Below are 27,135 nucleotides of genomic sequence, written 5' to 3'. Positions count from 1 at the left end.
ATTTATTACATCCAAAGCATGTTACTTAGCTCTTGTCCACTTCTGTTTTGGGATTTTTGTTTTGAAATCCCTTTTTGATTTGATATCTTCTTCTCATCATTCTTTGTAACCTTCTGGTGAGAAGAGCAATTTCTTCATCAGCCTCTTCTTGTTCAGTTTTTTATGTTTCCTCCTCTATTTGTATTGTGATGTTTTCTTAAGATGCTTTTAGTGCGATTGCTTTTCCTTTTTTGACTGGTTTGTCTTCTTGTAGCAATACTTCATGTGCTCTTAAGGTTCCAATTAATTCTTCCAAGGGAAGTGATTCAAGGTTCTTGGTATGGGTTATAGCTGTTAACATTGGTCTCCATATGATTGGAAGACATCTCATGATTTTTCTTACTCTTTCTTGTACTTTGTAAGCTTTGCCAAGAGAACACATTTCATTCATGATTGTTGTGAACCTTGAGTATATTTCATCAATAGTTTCTCCTTCTTGCATTTCGAACAGTTTGAATTTCCTTATGCCAATGTTTATTCTTGTTTCTTTAACATGACTTGTTCCTTCATGATGAGTTTGCATTGTATCCCACACTTCTTTAGCAGTTGTGCATTCTCACTTTCTTCTCTGCTCAAAGCACATGATAAGAATAATTGAGCTTTACAGTTTAGGAGTACCTTAGTTTTATCATCAGTTGTCCAGTCTGCTTCTTTCTTCGCAACAGAGGTTGAGTCATCTTGATCAACTCTTGGTATGAAATCCCCATCTGTAATGATGCGCCACATCCATGTATCTTGAGATTTTAGAAATAGTTGCATCTTATTCTTCTAGAAATAATAATCAGATCCATCAAAGAATGGTGGTCTGTTTGAAGATCCTCCTTCAACAATGTATTTGGCTTTCGACGTCTTTTCTTCTAGATCTTTTCTCTAGCACTTGTTAGGTGTTTTTAATATTTCTAGAGACCGAGCACTGATGCCAATTAAAATAGAAATGTCGATTTACAAGGAAAGGGGGTTGAATAGTAAATGTTCCTATTTAAAAATTCCTGAAAAAGTCTAAAGATTTAACTCAAGAATGATCTTGGTTAAGAAAACAGAAAACGAAGAACGTTCTTGGTTTTTACCAAAAAACAGAGAACGTTATTGGTTAGCTTAAAAACAGAAATTCGGTTTATGTTTTAACTCACTTAATCAATCAAGCTTAATAAATAAAGAGATAAAAGAAAGAATACCACATAAAGATGTATCTTGGTTCACCCAACTTGGGCTACGTGTAGTCCCCACAACTGTGAGATTTTCCACTAAGTGTTCAAAACAAAGAACCTTCTTGGTTTTACAGCACCTAGCTTAGATCAACCTTGATCTGTTACAAGCTCTATTTCATTCCACCCATAAAGCAATTTAATCACCTAACAAGCTCTATTCAAACTATACTAAACTCTTATAGTTTGAGTTTTACAATAATGATGAGATCATTTTGATAGAATCTGAGATGTCTCAACTCTTGTTTGAGATTCAATCATTTGTGTTTAATGATCCTTTATACTTCACATGTATTTGTTGATGTTATATCTTCGATCTGGAGACTTGATTCTATTCAAAACAGTTTGGAGAATCATGATGAACTTCTGCAGAACTAAGGAGATTGATGTTGAACTTTTGTAGAAATGGAGATTGATTATCAATCTGGACTGTCAGTTTTTGAATTTTCTGGAGATTGGTGATCAATCTGGAGGTTCAGTTTTGATCATTTTGGATGACTTCCTGATGTCTTGTACAATATTGATTAACTTTCTTGACAGCTTGGCTGGAGAAGGTTCATACTTGTTTTAACTAGCTTGATTCAAGACCTTTTATCTTAGTGATTCAAATGACTTCTTTGACTAGAAGGGATCCTACTTGTTCCTTGCCAAGTACGAATAACCTTAGTATAAAATTTAGAGGCAGGATCTTCTTTGAACTAATGGAGATTGATTGATCTTGAGGTTGTGATGATCAGTCTTGATCCTAGAGAACATTCTTTGTTTTATCCAGAATGTTCTTGTTTCTTTATTTTTTCAGTTTTTATCTGATTTATTTGCTTTGCTTGAATCATAATTAACATAACATTTTAGAATCATAATTAACATTCTTAATTAACCTTTGTTTATTTTCATCAAAACTTTAATTTGAGAGTTTGTCTTAACAACAAGAAGATATGAATTATTTACAAGAAGATTTGGTCAAGATTTATCACAAGAAGATATGAATTATTTACAAGAATATTTGATCAAGATTTATCACAAGAAGATATGAATTATTTACAAAAAGATTTGATTAAAATTTATTTACAAAAAGCTATGAATTATTTACAAGAAAATATGATCAAGAATTGTTTACAAGAAGAAACACTCACAAGAAGATGCATCTATTTTTTTCCAAAGATATGACTCAAATTTTGCAAGGACAAAAGATAAACCCTAATCTATTCTATAATTCGATACTCAGGGCTGAAGAAGAAAAAAAGTGAACTTACAAGAACAAAATGTCCTAACTCATTAGAGTTCATAAGGTTAAGGTCTAGATAAACACTTGCTCAAAAGAAATATTTTCTAAGTGTTTTCTAGTGTGAGAGTCATTGTTATAATCAACTTGTTAGAAGAAAACCAATTTGTTCTAAACTCTTGTAACCCAGTCTGATAGTGGCTTTTGTGTTCCTCAAGTAATTTGTAGGTTTTCAGATTGTTTTGAAAAGATTTGGCTTGTAGACTCAAGGTTTTTTTGTTTTTCAAAAAGCCTATAGGTGTCAGGTTGTTTTGAGAAGATTGTCTTATAGGGTCAAGTGTTGTGTAATTCAAGTTTTGAATTAGTGAATTAAATCATTCTAAGTGAGGGGACTAGACGTAGCTACCAAGTTGATGATGAAACATGATAAATTCCTGTGTCACTTTAATTATGCAATTCTTATTTTATTTCTACCTTTGATCACTTAAACCGATTTCTACTACTTTTATTCTAAGTAAGTCACCAATCTCAAACCAATTTTAAATAAATTAGCAAAAAACATCTACTACTTTTATTCTTGGGTTTTTTCTTTTAGAAAAGTTGTATTGTTCATGTACTTTCATTCAGATCTAGTGGTTGGATCATTATATTGTACTTTGTAGACACTTTTTTATATTTTGATAGTGTACCTCAACTTTTATCTTTTAGTGAGGAACATTACGATCTTCATAAATATTGAAATTTATATTGTTAAGGTTAATATGTCGGCTTCTCATTCGACCTTAGTAAATATAAATAGTGTTGAACAATTAAGGGATCATTTGTATTGACAATGAGGATGATCCTTTCTTTATGACACAAGAGAATATTCTCTATGTATTTGTTCCAACATTCTTTTTGATAAACAACATTGAATATTTTTGTTGGATTTAATATCAGTATCTATTTTTATAATAATTGATATTAATGCCATATTATATTATTTATTCCTAAGTAGTTTTAGTTCTTGTCTTGCATGTGATAATGATGAACATTATGAACTTTGATAAAATGTTCATTTGAAGTTCCAACAACATTCACTTAAATGGTTGACTTAGCAAATGCTATATTCCTTTTGAGGTTTCTTTATAAAGAAGTTCTTGGACTTATTTATTGCTTTTTATGATTTCTATTATAACAATGAATATTCTCTTCACGAGGATGTCCCCTTTTTTTAGTTTAGAAAATGATTGAAATTTTATATGTATATTTCATTATCTTTTTTAAAAAAAACTCATTGAAGGTCATTCTCGAACTTTCACATCTTGAAAATTTTAGTAGGATGATATTTTGAGTAGGTTCTTATGATTCTCATAAAATATATGCATTTTATCCTTTTAACTTGTATAGTTGTGCTAAGCCCTCAAAGTATCTAACACAAAACTCAATGTGAGTTTTGTCACATAAATCCAAACATAATCGTGTGTAGCTTATGATGCAAGTTCTTCTATCATGATTCTTCAACTATGAATCTCATCTTCTTGCTTAAATCTTCTATATTTGTTGAGAACCAAGTGGGGTTGAGGTCAGTTAATCATGGTATTCATCTTCTTTCTTGAACTTTCAATTAATCCTCTTATAATTCAAACAATACTTTAATAACTTTGTGAATCTTGTGATACTATAATTGTAATTCTTTGATGCTACTATAATTCTTTCGTTATTAAGTAGGTACAATGCACTTGTTGATGTGAATAGCTTTTAGTTTGTCTACTTATGTGATTCTTGTTCTTTCAACAAAAACTCAAGTGCAAACATGAGTAGCGGACAAGCTCAATATTAATTTCATTGTATACTAATGTTTCATATGAAAAGTTAACATTTCTAATCATTATATTCATTTCATTGTCTAAATGTTAACTTTTCTTTATACTGATGTTTTAACAGTGAAAGAAAGGTTTTATGCAGTCTTAACTACTAGATCTTGTTTCGTAGTTGAAGCATTTCGTCTGCAATAAGAGTCTGTTTGACTGCTATTATCTAACTATTTAAATCGCAGTGAAAAATGATCATTTTTTGCTATGTTTGTTTAACAGTGCGAAAAGTGTCATTCCATAGTGTGAAAACCTACTTTTTAGATTCTATAAATAGATTATCAACCTCATTTTCCGTGTAACTGTTTTCAATGCAAGTCACTGCTCCCATAATCTCAAAACGGTGTCGTATTCTTCCACTTGAACCTTTGTTGGATCATTATAGCTCGTTTTCGTCACCGATTGTACGATCTTCTTGATAGTTGGTAACTAATCACCAATCTTTGTTAACATTTTCAGTAACTAATGTTATTCCTTGTAAACCATGTGCATTTGTTTAACACTTTTCTAATCAAAAGCTTGTAACATAGAATTAAGTGGTGTTGGATGTGTAGTGATAATGTCAATGTTGTGCTTTTCGAACCTAATAGGTAAACGTGAGTTTAATGTTATCAAATTATGAGTACAAATGAGATATGATGAACAAGAATGTTTCATTTCCCAATCAATCGAAGTTGCCCAAAGCTAACACTCTATAAGGGTAAAATTTAATTAAATATGTCACTTGAACAATGAGTAATAAAATGAGTTAGAAATAATGATAAATTATTGTCTTTATTTTACTAAGATGTGATGTATGATAATTGCTTATTTATAATATCCTAATTTTTTAGAATATGTCATGAGTAGTTTTGCTATGAACTATGCTTCATTGTTGTAATGTGTTATACAATACGAATTGGGATACTATCTGAGATGTGAACTTTTGGATTATATCCTGATTTGAAGGTGGGAAAAACACAAGAAAAGGGGGCGGAATTGAATAATGTTTTAAAAAACTTTTCCTTTGTAAACTTTATGAGAGATTAAAAACTTTGAAACAAAAGTAACAAGAAGTAAAAGGAAAGATCAAAAACAATTTATCCTGGTTCACCACCAATGCTGTTGCGATAAAATGCAAGTGTGTAAGTATACACAATTGTGACAAATAATAAAGTGAAAGTAGAATATTGTTTCTACAAGAATTGATGTGGCTAAGTTTTAAAATATTCCCAAATTTATAAGTTAAATTAGTCAAGATCCAAAGTAACATGCAAGAAAGATAATCATTTTGAGTTGACAATAAAAAAAATAAATTTAAAAGTTAAAATGCAAAAAATAATAATATAAGGTTTTCCCAAGTTTCCGAGAATAAAACGTAACTTAATTTATATTACGTACGTGAACACATACCACATAAGGATACGTGATTTAAGTTTTCATACAATATTATTTACAACGTACATGAACTCAAATCACATAAAATTTACTGATTTTTTTATAAAAAAAATACAAACTCAAACGCATATTAGTAAACCCTGATTGATTGTTGGTGACATTAACTCCAATATAAAGATAATACTTATAATATGTAAGTTCTGAGTGAGGGGTGTTGGTTAAGGATTTATATGAATTATAATGTGTGAATTATGAATATGAGATATGAATGTAAAATATTATGAGATGAGTGATGGTGAAGAAGAAAGAAATAAGAATGATAAAATGGATATGCTTTTAATATCAATGAGTTCCTACCTACACCAATCTACACAACCAACATAAGGCATTATGCTATTAATATCAATTACAAATATAAATTCCATGTTCCTACAAATACCAAATGCAACAGCAACAAAGAATGGGTATTATTTATTCTTAATTTTTAATCTTATTTTACATACATTATTTTTTCTGACACAAGCAAAAGTTCCATATGTCAATTACAAAACACAATGCAAAACTCAAATGTTCTAGAACTGTTGAATGAACTCTCTTTGTAACACCCCGATATTCAAAGCGAGGGTGTATTTTTTTTTCAAAAGAAATTAAAATAAATCAGAGAATTAAATAAGGTAATACCTTTGGATAAATAATTGAGTCATTATAATTTACAAGCAGCGGAAAAGTTTCTCAAAATATGAATCCAAAATATTTACACATCAGAAAGTGGTACATGTAACCCATCGAAATAAGATGTCATACTGACAATATTAGTAAAGGTACAGTTTTCCAGTTCAAAATAACGTAATCCAAAAGAAAGACATTTGTTCCCTCTATGTCATCCTAATCTGATCATTCTACAAAAAAAACTATAGCTATACACCCTGAGCGATCTCCACGCGCCCCGTGAGATCCTCCTAACATAGCTCCAGTCAAACATTCCCATCTACATTCCCATCCGTAGGGTACGAACCGGTAGGACCGTCCTGGCTCTCATATGAGGGCAAAGCCTAGATTTCCACAATAGTTGTAAAGGGTCACCAACCGAAATTAACAGTTAACACATAACATTTAAGTTTTTAAATGCACAAAATAACCTTTCAACTGAGCATGCACCTTAAAAGGATTTTCCATATGCTCAAAGTTCATATAATGCTTGCCAAATAAAAATGAAGTCAAAATAAGTCTTAAGTCAATCAGGTAATAAACAACTGGCCAATCCTTTGATGAACCAATTGAGCGATCGATTATCTAACTCAAAATAAGAATTTCCACTTAGCAAATCGATTGAGAAATCGATTGCTTGAAGGTGTTTTTGTAAAATCTGTACTCTGGGCTTACATCAATCGATTGGGAAATCGATTGAATGAGTAGCTGAGCCCCTGTGTTAAAGCCAATCGATTTCCAAATCGATTTTGTCAAAATGGCTGAGCTCCTGTAATGCAGCCAATCGATTGCCAAATCGATTGTTTCAATATATTTTCAAGATTCAAGAAAACAGGAAATCATACCAATCGATTTCCAAATCGATTTCTTAAATGGTTTTGAAAAATAGATTACAAAATCGATTGGCAAATCGATTTTGTCAATTTAGCGAAGTCCCTGCAACTCATCAAATCGATTGGGAAATCAATTTCCCTGCTCATTCTTTCAAAAATACATAAACTAATTCAATCACATTCATACACAACTCCAAATCTTAACACTTAGCAATTCCCACACAATCACCACGACAAATTGGGTTTTGAAATAGTTTTACAATCCATTACACTTACACACGATAATCAATACATAACACTTAGCAATTCCAACACAATTATCACGGCAACTTGAGTTTCGAAATAGTTTACAATCAGTCACACTTACACACAAAATCAATACATAACACTTAATCATAACTTGATTCAAACATGACTCGTGTGCCAAGCACCCTAATGCAATGTGTATATGCCAAAATGCATGGACTCGGAATTCCAAACCAAAACCCTCCTCGAAGGGCCGTAAATCATAATTGTACCGCCTATCGCAGGCCGAAGTACCAATTACCGAGGTGTCACCTATCACGAGTCTGCACGATTTACTAAAAAGCGTAAGCCATAAACGTACTGCCTATCACGGGCCCCATTTTTAATACTCGTTTAACTCTAATGGTTTTCACGCCAACATTAAGTAAACGTAGACATTAAGAGATTCCCCATTCTTAATACTCTTTTAACTTAAACGATTTTCCAAAACAACATTAAGTAAACAAGACATTAAGAGATTCCCCATTCTTAATACTCTTTTAACTTAAACGATTTTCCAAAACAACATTAAGTAAACAAGACATTAAGAGATTCCCCATTCTTAATACTCATTTAACTTAAACGATTTTCCAAAACAACATTAAGTAAACCGAGATATTAAAATATTCCCCATTTTTAATACTCGTTTAACTCTAATGGTTTTCACGCCAACATTAAGTAAACGTAGACATTAAGAGATTCTCCATTCTTAATACTCGTTTAACTCTAATGGTTTTCAAATTCCACACAAAATGAACTCAAACATATTATCAAATTCAATCCACGATCCACACCAAAACACATCAATTCATTTCTCCACAAAAATCCAACCATACACATATCAAATTTCATCAGTATTAATTAAGAACACGTCAAATACGACGAACACAAATCAACACAATCCACCACTCAAACACAACAAGTTCCATTTACTCAAAATCATACATAATTGAGTTTAAATTCATTTTCCACGAAACATTCATCAATATAACCAAAACCTAACTCTAAGATTTTACCCATAAAGTCTTAGATTCATTTTCCCCCAAATCAACACTTCAACCCTAACAATTTCCTTTCCACACAACCACAGATAAGTCCCTAAATGCAAACTAGAAGTTTGGAAGGAGCCCTTACCTTCACGTTAGCTTTAACGTTCGATTATGGTACCGCGAGTAAATCCGGTAAAATCTCCGCTCGCAACGTCGCCTCCAAAGTTGGTTCCCTAGCACCGTAGCGTGGTAGTGAGCAACTTTCTCTTCTATCTCTTCGTGAAACGAAGCTTAGATCTAGATGAAACGGGGAGGTTTGTGTTTGACGGTTTTGAAATCCCTAACTCCGTTTTTGAATCCGAGAAGGAGGAAGGAGTTGGGAACTTGATCTTTCTCACCCACTAGCCTTGGGTTTCAATTCTCGAACTTAAAGGAAGCAAAGAAAAACGAAAAATGGAGGAAGGAGGGAGGGAGTCACGCGAGGCAGTGAGAGGAAGAAGACGAAAAATGTTTCTTTCCTTTGCTTTTCCCTTCTTTCTTAGGCATTATTCTATAAGGAGAAAATGTTCTTCATATATATTATATATATAATACATACATTAGAAAACTTTCATTTACTTTACAGAATGAAATTGCAGCAATTGAAACATGAGTGATGGCAGAATAATTAGCGTGTTTGCATATGATGATGAGAGCATTGGCAAATAGACAACAAGATCAAGAGTTAGGAAGCTGCAATACATAATATTATTTCAACAAAATCCTTCAATCAAACCTGAGCTTGAAGATGAGAAACTCCATATTTGTTTTTTGGTTGTTCATTATCTTTTCTCTGAAAATGAAAATAGAAGAACCTCAAATTTGTTTTAAAATATAAAATACTAAAATCAATTAAATCATTCAACCAATGCAAATTGATAATAGTGGAAAAACAATTTTCACTTACTTGTGAATCCCTAAATCGCTGAATCTGACTCGCGGAGTCTGAATGGTAAATCGAAAATCATAGAGTTGCTGAATACGTATTGAAATCCGATTAAAGAGAAATCACATTAAAGAAAAACAATTGAAGACGAATATGTATTGAAGAGGAAATCGATTGAAGAGAAAATTGAAGGAATTGATTGAAGATGGAATCAATATTATTGACGAAGAAATTGGGAAAAACTTGGACAATTTATGAGATGAAATTGGAATAGGGAAAAAAAATTCAGAGCGAATTGATTTCGAAATAGGGAAAAAGAATTTCAGAGTGAATTGATTTTGAAATCGGAATGAAGGGCAACTTGATTTTTTGAAAACAAGTGAATTGATTTTGAAATGGAAATGAAGGGCAAATTGAATTTCAAAGTACGGGTGAATTGATTTCGAAATAGGAATGATATCAATGAATTGATTTTTTGGACAAATTTATGGGTACAATAATGTTATTATAATTTATGGGCAAATTTATTTTTTCTGAACATGTGAATTGATTTTTAGGATATGAAAAGTTGAGTTTTTTTTAAGTTATGATGTATCTATTATATCTATTATCTATTATATATATTTAAAATATACTCTGCTGCCACCTCATACTATTTTTCCATGTATGCAAATATTTTCCACATAAGCCAAAAAGCTGATGTAGACGTCTTCATAGAGAGTTTCATGTACTCAGTTTCTAAATAGCTTTCCCCTATTTTAATTTCTTTAATCCTTCTTTTTGTTTTGTCTTCCTTCCACACTGATGTGTACGTTTTCATGGAGAGTTTCATCTACTTAGTTTCCCAATATTTTTCCCCTATTTTAATCTCTTTAATCCTTTTTTTTTTTTGTTTTGTCTTCCTTCCACAATTTCATTTTCTGCATTCTAATTTTTTTAATCATCTTCCACTTCTCTTCTTCCTTCGACAATTTTTTTTTCTAGATTCTAATTTTTTTAATCATCTTCTACTTCTGCTTGCAATCATCCTTACCCCTCTCCCAAGACCTGATAGACTCCCACATAAATATCATCTAATATTGTGCCATTTCATTCAAATATTGTCTCCTCAACAAAAATTTCATGTGGCACATCTAAAAGGTCTTTCCTCTTCAATCCTCCAATTCTTAATTGTTTAAATAGAATATATTTTTTTTCTAGTAACTATTTTAACAAGAAAACTACAAACAACTAATCAAGACTTTTCATTAACGTCACTAGTATATATCTTGGAGAGAGAAATACAAACATTAAAAAATTGGTATGTCGACGAGATGGGAAATGTCGCAGGAAACTCACAAACACAGTTGCAATTTCGGCACTATAAGACGTAAGGACTCAAATTTCTTGGATAGTGAAAGAAAAAAAATAATTTAGTTCAAAAGAAGAAACTGAAATAAAAAATATTTAATTAAAAAAATGTAAATGAATTGAAAGGTTGTAATAATTATTCTAGGTTATTTTCTTTAATAAGAAAAATAAATGTTTTATTTTATTATTATAATATTAAACAAAAAGTGATGTCCTACTTTCTAGAACACCTCAAGAGTCTCAAGTCCCAAACTACAAGGCAAGATTGTTGCAGATACAACAAAAAAAAAAATTAAAAAGTTCTATTTGATTTGAATTCGTGTTTCATAAGATAACATCTAATGTGGACCAACCCTACATGAAGGCTAATGAGCTTCAAGAACTAGGAGCAGAATGACCATTGACTAGAGCGAAGGCTAGGAAACTAAAAGAACAATTAGAGAAACAAGTTGTTAATTTTTTTAGTCTTAAGACCTATGAAAAGATTGATCCACATTATATTAATCTTTTAGTCATAGAAATATCTTAAGACTTAATGTTAATTTTGGAATGTAATAATCATACATTATAATTAGGAATTATGTTGAGTTGTGTGTGTGCCTAAATATTTGTTAGCTTAGGCACAATGTCATTAGTTGTGTGTAGCCTATGTACCATGTTATTTTGTGTTAAGCTAGATATGCCTTTTTATTGTAATACATAAGGGAGACTTTTTTAAAGAAAAAAACACTTAGTGTGAGAAAGGCTCCATAGGGTTCTTTTTTGAACCAAATTTGGATCTTATTAAGAGCCTCCTACTCTTGTGGTGATTCTACCTTGATCTTATCATTCCTTGTTGTGGAGTGTGGCGATTTCTACCATTTCATTCCTTCTCCATATTTTCTTCTTTGTGTTTTCCATTTTATTTGGTACTTTGTTTGAAAATATCACTTGGTTAGATCCTTAAAATCATATGGAAACGCTAAAATCCATATCAATATCCATGGAAATAATAATGCAAACTAACATTAACTAAATTGGTGGGGTGCGCCAAGCCAATGCAATAGTTCAACAAAAGGCGACATTTGAGAGACCCAATAGCAAGCTATTGTAGTGGACTCTCCCCCTGAAGAAATAAATTTAATATCATGTGGACCATTGGTCCACATATCAGATATTAAACTGTTAAGAACAAATAATACACTTGATCTTAGCCAAAAGGGCGAGAAAGGTATGTTATGTTAAGAGAATGAACTATTATTTTATAGCCAAGACCTAGATACTTGGTACGTCTTTTAGCCAATGTGGGACATAATCATCAGTTGTATAATATTTCTTTCTTTCTCAACTCTAATGCAACAGCCATCCAAGTCTCTAACTTATATATATTTAAAACATACTTTATTGCAACCTCATACTACTTCTCCATATATGCAAATATTTTCCACATCAACCAAAAAGCTGATGTGTACATCTTCATAAGAGAGTTTCATGTACTCAGTTTCTAAATAGCTTTCCCCTATTTTAATCTCTTTAATCAATTTTTTTTTTTTTTTTTTGTCTTCCTTCCACGCTGATGTGTAGGTTTTCATAGAGAGTTTCATCTACTTAGTTTCTAAATAGTTTTTCCCTATTTTAATCACTTTAATCCTTTTTTTTTTTTTGTCTTCCTTCCACAATTTCTTTTTCTAGATTCTAATTTTTTTAATCATCTTTTGCTTCTGCTCGCAATCATCCTCACCCCTCTCCCAAGACCTGATAGACTCCCACATAAATATCATCTAATATTGTGCCATTTCATTCAAATATTGTCTGCCCAACAAAAATTTCATGTGGCACATCTAATTGGTCTTTCCTTTTCAATTCTCCTTATTATTCAACTTCCATTGTGTTGTCACACACATTTTACTATTATTATTATTATTATTATTATTATTATTATTATTATTATTATTATTAATATTATTAGCATCTACTGTAATGTATAACTATTACTGTAATGTATAACTATTTAGCATCTTCATAAGTAGAACCAATATATAAGTTTTACTTTACCTATACTATTCTTCTTCTTCAAATAATCTCTACAATTAGTGCTTTACTAAAAACAAAATAGAAACTCTAATATTTATTTTGCCGTTATATTTTGCCTATTAACTCTTATTATTGCATTGCACTATTGCGGCTCCTTCAATTCTTAATTGTTTAAATAGAATATATTTTTTTTTCTTGTAACTATTTTAACAAGAAAACTACAAGCAACAAATCAATATTTTCATTAACGTCACTAGTATATATCTTGGAGAGAGAAATATAAACATTAAAAAAATTGGTATGTCGACGAAATTGGAAAATGTCGCCGGAAACTCAAAAACACAATTGCAATTTCGGTACTATAGAACTTAAGGACTCAAATTTCTAGGATAGTGAAAGAAAAAAAATAATTTAATTAGAAAGATGGAACTCAAATAAAAAAATTTTAATAAAAAAAGTATAAATGAATGGAAATCATGTAATAATTATTCTAGGTTATTTTCTTTAATATGAAAAATAAATGTTTTATTTTATTATTATAATATTAAACAAAAAGTGATGTCCTGCTTTCTAGAACACCTCAAGAGTCTCAAGTCCAAAACTACAAGGCAACATTGTTGCAGATACAAAAAAAAAATATCAATTATTAAAAAGTTCTACTGGATTTGAAGTCGTGTTTCATAAAATAACATCTGATGTAGACCAACCCTACATTAAGGCTAATGAGCTTCAAGAACTAGGAGTGGAAGGACCATTGACTAGAGGGAAGGCTAAGAAGCTAGAAGAACAATTAGAGAAACAAGTTGTTAATTTTCTTAGTCTTAAAACCTATGAAAAGATTGATCCACATTATATTAATTTTTTAGTCCTAGAAATATCTTTAGACTTAATGTTAATTTTGGGATGTAATATTCATACCTTATAATTAGGAATTATGTTGACTTGTGTGTGTGCCTAAATATTTGGTAGCTTAGGCACAATGTCATTAGTTGTGTGTAGTCTATGTACCATGTTATTTTGTGTTAGGCTATATATGCCTTTTTATTGTAACACACAAGGGAGACTTTTTGAAAGAAAAAAACACTAAGTCCGAGAAAGGCTCTCTAGGGTTTTTCTTTGAACCAAATTTGGATCTTATCAAGAGCCTCCTACTCTTGTGGGGATTCTACCTTGATCTTATCATTTCTTGTTGTGGAGTGTGACGATTTCTACCATTTCATTCCTTCTCCATATTTTCTTTTTTGTATTCTCCATTTTATTTGATACTTTGTTTGAAAATATAACTTGGTTAGATCCTTAAAATCATATGGAAACACTCAAATCCATATCAACATCCATGGAAATAATAATGCAAACTAATTTTAACTAAATTGGTGGGGTGCGCCAAGCCAATGCAGTGGTGCAACACAAAGGCGACACTTGAGAGGCCCAATCACTACGCCAAAAACGATATTTTATAGCACGTCTTTTACAGTGCTTACTAAATACAAGTGCTGTTGTAGAATTTTTTAAAAATAACAGAGGATACAATAGATCTTTTTTGACAAGCGTTGTTGTAGGGTCATATATAGTCACACAGCGCTTGCACATAATGCTTACAACCCTTTTTGTAAAAGCGCTGTAAATTGAAGCGCTCTCCCATAGCTTTTACAGCGCTTTTTGAGCATTTTAAACACAAGCGTTGTAAAATGTAGCGCTCCCACCTTATGTTACATGACTTTTATAGCGCTTTTTGTGAAAGCGTTGTAAAATACATGCGCTTTCATATAATTAAATGACCTATTAGAGCGTTTTTTATACAAGTGTTGTAAAAGGCTTGCGCTTTAAATAAAAATCATTCACTTCAAATAAATAACTCATTAACCACTTTAAATAAAAATCAACCCTACGAACCCTCATCTTCTCTACTCTGCGAACCCTCATTTCCTCTATTGTGCGCACATCTACTGCTCCTCCTTTAAAATAAATTGGATACGTTGTTTCAGGTACGTATTGTATTTATTAATTTTTGTTGTCACTAAAACTGATAAATTGTTACATGATAAATCATAAAACATCTATTCTTTTTTGAAATTTGTTGATCTTTTATGTTTTGAAATCAGGCCTGAACATTGGTTTCCATTTTCCAATATTAGATATATATGTGTACTATAGATTAGTATATTATTACCAGTAGCTTATTATTTGTGTAACTGCATTTATATAGGTCATATAAAATGGACATGAAATGGATGTCTGCCAAACGATATTCAAAAGAGTATGAAAATGGAGTGAAGGAGTTTGTTGAGTTTGTAGTGAAGAATGCAAAAGATCCAAATAGAGTCGTTTGTCCTTGTTTAAAATGTTGCTTTGGAAAACGCATTAGAGCAGATGAATTGGAAGAACATTTAGTATGGCATGGAATTAATCAAAGTTATACATGTTGGATAAGACATGGTGAGAAAATAAATGGAAACATTAATTTTGAGAATGGTTCGACATATGCTTCAGTTGATTTCGACACAGATACATATGAGTCGGACCGAGTTGAGGAGATTGCAAAAGCAGTTGAAGAAGATCTTCGGGATTGTCCTAAAATGTTTGAGAGTTTGTTGAGTGATGCAGAGAAACCATTATATAATGGTTGTACTAAATTCACAAGACTGTCGGCGATATTAAAGTTGTACAACTTAAAAGCGAGTAACGGATGGTCTGATAAAAGCTTCACAAAATTATTAACACTCTTAAAAGATATGTTGCCAGATGATAATGAACTTCCCAGTCGAACCTACGAGGCTAAACTAATTTTGTGCTCTATTGGCATGAATTACGAAAGGATTCATGCATGTCCTAACGATTGCATTTTATTTCGAAACGAATATGATTTACTAAAGGCGTGTCCCGAATGCAATGTCTCTTGATATAAGAAGAAAGAATCTACTCTAGCAAAATTCGTGTGGTATTTTCCTATAATACCAAGATTTAGGTGCATGTATCGCAGTGAAGAAGATTCAAAACAGTTGACATGGCATGCAGATGAAAGAATTAGAGATGGAAAGTTTCGACACCCTGCAGATTCATAATGATAAACATGCATAGAATCAAAAAAGATTCCAATATTCTCATTATCAACTGAGCGGGACTAGTGTTTTTACACGAAATTTCTAGCCAACCTTCCTGTAAAAGATCTTTTATTAACATCAAGTATGTTATTACTGAATAAATAGTAACTTCAACAATTTCTTTGTCCTCAACGCTGCTAAATTTCCCGGAATTAGTCACTTCAACAATCTTCGATGGTTCTATGAGTATCCAAAATACAAACGAGATGGATGTTTATTGTCCCAACCATTTTTGTTAGTCCCGATCCCGATAAGAAGGGAAATCTTTTTTTTTACAAAGTTTTCTCGTGTTGTTGATTCCTAAGCGTAGTGCTTCTTTCCCCATGCCGCCTATTGGTACTAGTGGAGTAGGATTGACCTAACCGCATAGATATAGGTATAACCTTTCGCTTAATACTATAAACCTAAAATTCAAGCATATGAGGCTGCATTAATCGGGAATACACGACAGAAGGAATTAATCCTTTTATTTCCATTCCAAACTTCACCTTCAGCAAGCGTCGGTTTTTTTTTTCAAAATTTTTTTCTTTCTCTCCGAAGAATGTATCTTTGTTTTCAGACTGAGATCGGTAAAAAAAAAAAAGATAATCAAATCGCACCATCTCGGTTATAATTGAATGCCTCTTTTTCTCCAGAAGTTGTCGGAATTATTCGCAATAATATATTGGCTACAATCGAAAAGGTCTTATAAATAAAATTTCCATTTATACGAGATCTAGTCATAGGTAGCAATCCATTCTATAATTTCATTTTTTTTCGCTCGCCTGTGATTTTGTTGATTTGTAACCTACTTCCATGGTTATGTAAGAAGCGTAAGTTTATGATGTTGTCAACGTATACTTAACTCCTTTAATTGAAGATTTAAAAAATATGTGGGAGACAGGTGTGGAAGTTTATGATGGGTATAAGAAAGAATGTTTCAATTTGAGGGCTATGTTGTTCGGCACAATTAATGATTTTCCAGCATATGGTAATTTATCAGGATATAGCATTAAAGGTCAGTGTGCATGTCCTATATGTGAAGAGAGTACAAATTGGATGCGGTTGAAACATTGTAAGAAGAATGTGTTTCTTGGAAATCGTAGATTTTTACCTTATAGTCATCAGTATCGTGGGTGGAGAAATGCATTCAATGGAAAATCAGAGGAAGGTAAAGCTCCTTTAGCACCGACTGAATATCAAATACTTGAAAAAGTACAAGGTTTGACCAATAAATTTGGCAAACCTTTTGCGGGAGAGCTGGTGAAAACTGGGTGGAAGAAAAAGTCAATTTTCTTTGAATTGCCATATTGGAAGTCATTGTATAAAAGACATTTCCTCGACGTGATGCATATTGAAAAAAATGTATTTGATAGGGTTATTGGTACATTACTTAGTGTTCCAGGAAAGTCTAAGGATGGCATCAATGCAAGATTGGACTTGGTCGATATGGGAATAAGAAATGAATTGGGTCCCGTAAAGAAAGGAAATCGCACATATCTACCTCCAGCCGCTCATACTCTATCTAGAAAGGAAAAAAATTGTTTTGTGTAAATTTCTACAAGAAGTTAAAGTTCCAGAAGGATACTCTTCAGACATTACAAATTTAGTTTGTATGAAAGACCTCAAGTTAAAAGGTTTGAAGACCCATGATTGTCATATTCTAATGGAGCATTTGCTACCAATAGGTATATGTTCCATATTACCTGAAAAAGTTCGACGAGCCATAACTAAACTATGCTTCTTCTTCAGGGAAATTTATAGTAAAGTGATCGATCCTCAGAAATTACCGACATTGTAGAGGGAAATTGTTGTTACTTTGTGTGAGCTTGAAATGTATTTCCCACCCTCGTTTTTTTTATATAATGGTTCACCTTACTATCCATGGTTAAGGAGACACAACTTTGTGGGATAGCTTATATGAGATGGATGTATCCGATAGAACGATATATGAAAATATTAAAAGGGTACGTAAAAAGTAGAAGTCGACCAGAAGGGTTGTATTGTTGAACAATACATTGTCGAAGAAGTTGCTGAATTTTGTTCTAAATATCTGTCCAATGTTGAATCCATCGGGCTTCCTATGTCTCGTCATTCGGGAAGAATATCAAGAGAAGGGATAATTGGAAAGAGACTAATAACTATATCAAGGACAGAATGGGAGCAGGCACAATTGTATGTTCTACACAATGATGATGGGGTTCAACCGTATGTTACAATACACATGGATCAGTTATCTAGTTTGAACATGAATAGGAATCAAAGTTGGATAACTCGAGAGCACAATCGAAGTTTTATAACATGGTTAAAAAATCACATAAAGTCAAAGTTTGATGTAGACCCCAAATCAATTTCACAAAGACTGAGGTGGCTAGCAAATGGTCCGAGTTTACATGTCTTTTCTCACACCGGTTATGTAATTAACGGCTACACACTTTATACCAAAGAACAAGATGATCAAACCACTATGCAAAATAGCGGTGTCACTTTCGTAGCTGAAGCGATGCATATCTCAAGTGCAAAAGACAAAAACTCAATATATGCAAATCTATCATATTTTGCGGTTATCGAGTGCATATGGGAGTTAGACTACACAATGTTGCGTGTTCCCATATTTAGTTGCAAGTGGGTTGATAATAATAATGGCGTTCGGATTGATAAGTCAGGGTTCTTGCTTGTCGATTTTAATAGGATGGGATACAAAGATGAGCCTTTTATTTTAGCGTCGCAAGTTCAACAAGTGTTTTTTGTCACTGATCCTGCTGATGATAAATGGTCTGTTGTCCTATCGACCAATAAAATAAGTGATGATAACAATAATGATGAAGATGTTGGTAATGATCTTTTATTTGCAACATCACAACAACCACATGAAATTGATTCAACTGATGATGGTTTATATCTTAGAGATGATCATGATGAGAGAATTTGGATTAATCCATCGTTTCGTATTGTAAATGGACAAACAAATGTGAATGTCACCAGGAAAAGAAGAAGGGCATCTTAATGTAAATGTAATCTAGACTGAGTTCATGTAATTTTATTGTTTGATCTGCCAGAATTGAGCATTTTAGTATTTAGCTTAAACTGTATTTGATTTTCTTCTTATACTTATTTTCTGCTTATATTTAGCTTGATCTTAGTGTTTTATACTAAGTTCGTGTAATTTAAGTGTTTGACCTGCCAGAACTGATTTTCTGCTTATATTGAACTTGAAAAAGCTTTGTTTGAGTACTGGGAATTTTTCTTGAACTTTAACTGATCATCCCAATATGATCTGATCATGTAATTTAGCATTAATATATATATATATATATAGGTATTTAACTAATTATTTGGAAGAACATAAACTTTGTAAGTTTACAGCGCTTTTGTCAATAAGCGCTATAAAAAGCCTTTAAAAAAAAATGAGGTCAAATAGCACTTGCACATAATAAAAGAAAGAAGCCTTTTAAAGCGCTTTTTGGAAAAGTGTTGTAAAAGGGTCACATAGCGCTTGCACATAATAAAACAAAGAAGCCTTTTAAAGCACTTTGTGGAAAAGCGCTGTAAAAGGCTTTTAAAAAAATAAAATAAGAAGGTCTTTTACAGCGCTTTTTCAAAAAAGCGTTGTAGTAGGGTTTTATATATAACAGTAAATCGCTTCAGTTTCCTCTTCATTACGTAAACTTCATATACGCTTGTTTCCTCCTCCTATTCATTCTCCTTCTCATTGCGAACCCTACGAACAATATTGCATTGTTACTAACCCTCATTACATAAACTTCATACGTTTGTGTCCTCTTCATTCTCCTTGTCATTGCGAACCATCTTTGTTTCTGCGAACCCTACTCTCCATTATGTAAACTTCATACACTCATTTCTGCGAACCATACTCTACTACAAACCTTTTGTATTTCTGCGCTGTTCTTCTTTGTTTGTAAGTTTGTGTCGTAACCCTATTGTTCTTTTGTTTTTCAGGTATTGTATTTATTAGTTTTTTGTTTCACTAAAATGCATGTTGAACTTATACTGCTACGTACTTAGACTACTGCATGTTGAACTTTTTGAAGTTATACTGAACTGCATGTTGAACTTGTTGTAGATAAATGGATACCAACAAGGATTTAGATCATCAAAATGAGGAAGTTGTCAACACTAAGACCTATGAAAATGAAGTCAAACGTGGTGCAACCATCATGCAAAATGTCAAAAAAGCAAGGAGTAGTGGCATACAATTTGAGGTATACTATACTTTGTTTGCTGTTTATTTTTTATCTTTTTTGAAAGCATGTACTTACTATATGAGTTTATTAGGTTGGATGGAATGAGCGTGGTCATCCAATTGACCCCAACAGTTCCATGTTTGTAAGTTATATTAGGGCTGTTGTTCGTCAGAATATCCCCATCACAATTGACGATTGGAGAGATAAGGCATTGAAGGATGCGAAAGATATATTGTGGACTGATATACAAGTAACTTTTTTGATCCACTTTTTTGTTACTTATAATTTTTTCCATTGAAATACTTTACTCAAACTATATCTTTATTTCGTTTGCAGACAGCTTTTTCTGTTGACGAGGTGAGAAAGGCTTACGTGTTGAGAGTTGCAGGGAAAATACACCGTGGTTTTAGATCTCACCTCTCAAATTGCTATCTAAAAGACCGTGAAGGAAATATGAATGCTGAAGCTCCAAAAATATATAAACATTATATATCAAATGAAGAATGGAGCGCATTTGTAGCAAAACATTCTGACCCCGCGTTTGTGGTAAGTGATTAATTTATAAGTATTTGTGTTTTATTATTCATATTCATAGCATATTTTAAATTTTTACACGATTGTTATTTTTTTTATATAGAATATAATTAAGGGAAATCGCGAGAGGGCAAAAAATTCGACGCACCTATCAAAAAATCTCGTACGGGATATGCACGTCTAGAGCAAAAACTTGTAAGTAATTAAACATCACTTTTATATAATGTGGTACATTATAAACTATAGTTTCTAACTAATATTTTGTTTATGATCTTAACGAATAGCTACAAGACACCCAATCCGATGAACCATTGGGTCGTCATATCTTGTGGAAGGAAGCTCATGTAAATAAAGATCGAGCGGTTGATAACGGAAATGTTCAAAAAGTAATAGAACTTTGTGTAAGTATATTATCACTTTAATATTTTTGAATATTGTATTTTAAAAATGACATTGGACTTATCTTTTTAATCCTACGTGTATTTTAGGAGAATCTCGAACAAAGTTTGGAAAATCAAAAGGACAACAAAGCTAGTTGCAGGGACATTCTCGGTAAAGTGTTCAATGTTCCTGAATATTCCGGTCGCGTGAGGGGGAAAGGATTTGACGTAACTCCTAAAAGCTATTTTTCACAAGAGAAGCGCTAAAATCCATCTAACGAGGAAGTATTGGAGAAGCTCAAATTCCTATCAGAGCAAGTGGCACTCTTGGTGAAGACGAATAAAGACAAACAATTTCCGGATCAGCTCCAATATGAAATTCAAATGGAGAGTGAAAATGCGAGTTGCAATATTGGTCTCAAAAGTCTTCCCGAGGTAATTAATTACTTAATAAAATAAGAAATTTATTCAACCTAATTGTTTCACATACTTATGTATTAACCATTGATTTAGGGTGTCACTCCTTGCGTGTTGTACTTATCCTCCCCTACTCATCGCAAGGTCGAAAAAGGAACATTGTACAATACTTTGGGAGAAGTATTGCACAACACACCAATTCCCTACGGGCCATGTCAGAGTATCACCAGTTATTGCTTTGGAACCAAATGCATCATTGCCTATACCGGAAAACGATGCAGATATGAAGTATTTGGGAGAAGCAATTGGTAGTTACGTGGCATGGCCCACACATCTTGTTGCCCTTGATAAGGTATGTTTAATTAATTGAAATGTATGTTTAATTGATATGTATATTTAATTGCACGATATATGATTATGATTGATTATATTTAATTGCTGATTTTTTTCCGCTGTTAACTTTAATCTCACATTTATTTAGATTCAAACAAAGTATAAAGGAAATGATAAGAAGATTCCCAGAAACGAGTCAGTTACATCGCCGGAAAAGGTTTGTCACATTTATTCTGTATGGTTTGTCATTTTTTTCATATTCAATAAACTAACAAACTAATTAACCTCATTTTTTCAGATTCAATCCAATAAGCCACCCATACAGCAAATCAGCTGCCAAAATAAACCAACTGCCGCACCACAACTGGATGTTCGTGGTAAAAATAAAGTCGGCAAACTTCAAAAATTGGAGGGTAATAAAGCTGGCAAACTTCAAAAGCTGGCGGGTAATAAAGCTGCCAAAGTTGCTGCTCAAAAACTAGATCGGGGAAAATCAGTTGATGCTCCTGCTCCTAAAATAAGTCACCCATGCCTTGCTCGATATGGGTCGTGTCTTGACATACAGGTAAAAACGAATTGGGGCAGCAACAATGATTCACGCATCATAAGCATGGATAATGCTATATTCAGAGATGAGTGTGAAGAACTACTTGAAAAAGAGCACATATACGAACTTCTCAACCATAAGGAGCTGAGTGCTACTGTCATCAACTTAAACATTAGGTAAAAATTACTTTTAATTGCATTTATTGGTAATTAATTTAATTTATTGGTAATTAATCTAATTTAAAATTTTCATTGAATGTTTTGGTATGAGAAGTTGGTGTGCACGCAAAGATTGTCAAATAGATTTTTATTCTTGTCTCCGCATAAGCTTTCAATGTTTAAACTCGATCCAGTGAATGTAAAGAAATACATTGTATATATCATATTAGGAAATAGAGAGAAGGATAAGTTGTTCCTTGCACCATATAATTCAGGGTACGTAATTATATATTCTTTATTTATATCTTTTTTAATTTATGAGATCTTAATTTATTAGTTGTGTAAACAAAATTTCCAACCAATTTTTTTGTTGTTGTAGATCACATTGGGTGCTATTTTCAATCAATGCGACCTCTGAAGTTATATACTATTTAGATCCCTTGCACGACAATTACAACAATCACTCTGATATAAAGACTATGTTCGACACGTAAGTAATATTCATTTATTTCTTACATATATATTTAAATAATGTGTTTGTTAATGCTATAATAATCACATTTATTTATTCGATAGTGTTTTACAAGTTTTTCGAGCTCAAAGAGGTGCTACAGTGTCGAAGCAAAAGTCAAATAGCATCACATGGATTCCAATAAAGGTTTGAAATATATGCCTTTAAAATTTTATTTACAATCAATGCAAAAATATTTATTGACTTATATGTTTTATTGTATAGTGCCCTCGTCAAACAAACAACATCGACTGTGGGTACTACATATTGCGATTCATGAAGGAGATTGTTGATATGAATCAAACTATAATCCAAGAAACGGTACGATATTTTCATTATTTGATTTTCATATATAAACTATGTATATATTTGATTCTAACTTATTTATGTTCAATTTTTATATCGCACAGTACTTTGACAATTCCAGTCTAACATACTCTGAAAGAGATCTAATTGAATAAAAGGAAGACTGGTGTCAGTATATGATTGAAATGAAAATTATTTGATTTGCTGGGAAATGGCATGCTGCAAGGGATAGTTATATGAATATATGGTAGTTCTGTTCTGTGTAGTTCTGATAGTTATATGTATATGAATAGGGCACATTTGAAAATTTGTGAATATGTAGTTATATGAATATGTATATAGTTATGTGTTGTTGTCAATATGTGAATATGTATATAATTATATTGTGAACTGATTGTGTAAATATGTAAAGTTATAAAGTTAAATTATAAAGTTATATAGTTATGTTGTTGTGTACTGATTGTGAAATGATTGTGTGAACTGATTCTGGATGAAAATGATTTTGGAAAAAAAAATTAAAAGACAGCGCTTTCTAAAAAAATGCTATAAAAAACCCAAAAGTGCTTTTTAAAAATTTCATTTACAGCGTTTTTTAATAAAACTAAAATAAGAATGAACCTTTTACAGCGCTTTTTCAAAAAAGCGTTGTAATAGGTGCATAATAATGCATCTATTGTTTCCACCTTTTACAGCGCTTTTTTAAAAAAGCGTTGTAATAGGTGCATAATAATGCATCTATTGAATGCACCTTTTACAACGCTTTTTCAAAAAAAACGCTGTAATAGGTGCATAATAATGCATCTATTGAATGCACCTTTTACAACGCTTTTTCAAAAAAAACGCTGTAATAGGTGCATAATAATGCATCTATTGAATGCACCTTTTACAACGTTTTTTCCAAAAAGTGCATAATAAGGCATCTATTGAATGCACCTTTTATAGCGCTTTTTCCAAAAAGCACTGCAATAGGTGCATAATAATGTATCTATTGAATGCACCTTTTTCAATGTTTTTTTTTTCCAAAAAGCGCTGTAAAACAAGTATAACAAGCGCGCAATATATCTACTTATTTTATAGCGCTTTTTTGTTTTAAAAAGCGTTGTTGTATCTTTTTACAGCGCTAGATACTACAACACTTATTTTTTTGAAAAAGCGCTGTAAATGGCTTAAAAAAGGGTTGTAAAATAGTTTTTTTTTGCGTAGTGAATAACAAGCTATTGTAATGAACTCTCCCCCTCAAGAAATAAATTTTATATCGTGTGAACCATTGGCCCACATATCAGATATTAAAATGATAAGAACAAATACTACACTTGATCTTAGCCAAAAGGCCGAGAAAGGTATGCTTTGTTTAGAGAATGAACTAATATTTTATAGCCTAGACCTAGATACTTGATACGTCTTCTAGCCAATGTGGGACATAATCATCAGTTGTATAATATTTATTTCTTTCTTTACTCTAATGCAACAACCGTCCAATTCTCTAACAATTCTATCTTCAAACATTAGATAGTGAATTATGAAAGCATCTAACCACATTTAACAAATTCAGGGTGATGGCCATATAAAATGCTCTCAAGAATACTACTACAGATGTAAGAGAGTAAGGCCATAGAAGTACCCTCACCTTCAAAGAATGAGATAGAAAAACATGTGGCTGAAATGTTGAGCTATGGTACAATAAAATCCAATAGAAGTCCTTACTCAAGCCCATTGATATTTGTAAACCAAAATGATGGGTGTTAAATGTTTGTATGGATTATAGGGCTTTCAACATCGAACAAGGTTATTGTGCTGGACAAATTCCTCATTCCAATGATCGAAGAGTTGTTGGATGAAATACACGAAGCAAAATACTTTTCTAGAGTGTACTTAGGGCAATTTAGCCAGACTTAAAACAAAATGATGATTTGTAATATGAAATTTCATATATGCTTAAAAGAAACCTACAAACAAAAAATCAAGAATTTTCATTAACGTCACTAGTATATATCTTGGAGAGAGAAATAAAAACATTAAAAAAACTGGTATGTCGCCGAGATGGGAAATGTCACCAGAAACTCACAAACACAATTGTAATTTCGGCACTATAAGACTTATGGACTCAAATTTCTTGGATAGTGAAACAAAAATAATAATTTAATTAGAAAGATGAAACTCAAATAAAAAATATTCAATTAAAAAGATGTAAATGAATTTGTGGATCTAGATTATTTTCTTTAATATGAAAAATAAATCCTAAACCCTAAATCCCACTTTATCAACTCAAAAGGAAATTAGATATAGTTGGAAAATTCTTTTTTTGTTGTTGCACAAATAGTTTTTGAGCAAGTGGTATTTTGTAACATATTATACATATTTGCTTATTTTCCTCAAAACCTTGATCGTTGTTAGTTAGAGTATTGTTTTGCAGACATATTTGATCTCTTCTACGACATCAAAGCATATTGGCTCATCAAAAGACAAAGAAGATTGTCCATATTCAGCTTTATATGAGTGTTATTATTGTGTCTTCAAGAAAAAAACTATTTATAGATAAAAGAATAATGTTTAATATTTAGATTAAAAAATTATTTGTTGTTTTTATACGGAGTTGTTTTATGTTGTCAAATTTTTTAAAAATCTACCAATTTTAAGTTTCTAGACCTGTTTTACCTCTGCTAAATCGTACATACGAGTTGTTTGTAAAAATTCTCAAGTCATGTTGTATAAAAGTCTCATAGTCAAAATATTGGAATTTAGATTTGTCATTTCTTTGACAGAGTTATAATGAAATGAATATCAAATGAAAAAATTATTTTTATATTTTTCAAACAATATTTTGACAATAAATTTAGATTTGACAACACAAAAAAAGAGCATGACTAATCTAATTTTGCAGTAGATAATTACATATATTAATATTTATTAAAATACTTTTAAGATTTTTAACACTAAATATAATTTATGAATTTTATTTGTAGGATGATCTTAACAATGAATTTTTAATACTAAATATATGAATTAGTTGCAATTATGTTCTGCAAAACATTTTACATATTCTCAAATGTGTATTTGGCAACTCATATATAATACTTACTCAAATAAACACACTTGAAAAAATACTCTACAAACAAAATGAATAAATTATATTATTTTTGAAATTTTAAAATCTTAGTCACAATACTATTAATATGTTAAAGTTTATATATCACGCGCAATGCGCGAGTTATATTCTAGTAATATATTAAAATAACTCCTAAAATATTATGTTGACACATCACATCCTTATATGTCATGCAACACTAATTTTGCCACGTTATCCTTATGATGTGACACCTCTGGAATTCATTCATTTTTTATTCTCCATTCTTCTAATATTTTTTCTTTATCTTTATAATTAAAAAACCAACAATAAAAAATATAACTCTCACTACAAACTTGATTTAATTATCATTTAATTTTTAATTCATTGCATATAAATACATCACAATATTTTAATTACATAATAATAATTAAAATGTAGCAACCATAAATTACCACAAAATATATAGAAACATAACCATCACATAATAAAAATCCATAATTAAACTTATGCACAAAAAATGAAATGAAGTTTAAATTAAAATAAATAAAAAATATCGAAACACAATCATTTAAATTAGTAAGTCTTTGCAAAAAAAAAAAAAAAAAGAGCAAAACATATTTTTTAAAAAACAAAAATATTAAATTATACATTAAATATTTTCATAGTAAAAAGTAATGTACAATTTGTGTTTATTTTTCTCGTATTAGTGTTGAGATACACATTTTATTCCTCTAATTCAAAAGAAAGTTATTAATCAAACTCAAATCATAGTTTCAATTAACATGAAAATAATCAAAA

The 27,135-nt window shown here is 31.4% G+C and overlaps 1 non-coding gene and 1 pseudogene across 1 annotated transcript; both read right to left on the bottom strand.

Annotated features, from left to right (window-relative positions):
- Positions 1-11,805: 11,805 nt before the first annotated feature.
- Positions 11,806-12,000, bottom strand: LOC113785896 (U2 spliceosomal RNA). The gene has a single exon (XR_003472079.1). It is a non-coding gene; the product is annotated as a U2 spliceosomal RNA (small nuclear RNA).
- A 12,431-nt stretch (positions 12,001-24,431) lies between these two features.
- On the bottom strand, positions 24,432-24,614 carry LOC113785897 (U2 spliceosomal RNA; annotated as a pseudogene).
- Between the last annotated feature and the right edge of the window lie 2,521 nt (positions 24,615-27,135).

The sequence above is a fragment of the Cicer arietinum genome, chromosome 3 (genome assembly GCF_000331145.2).
Source record: "Cicer arietinum cultivar CDC Frontier isolate Library 1 chromosome 3, Cicar.CDCFrontier_v2.0, whole genome shotgun sequence".
Lineage (NCBI taxonomy): Eukaryota > Viridiplantae > Streptophyta > Magnoliopsida > Fabales > Fabaceae > Cicer > Cicer arietinum.
This window is presented reverse-complemented; position numbering and strand designations above follow the sequence as displayed.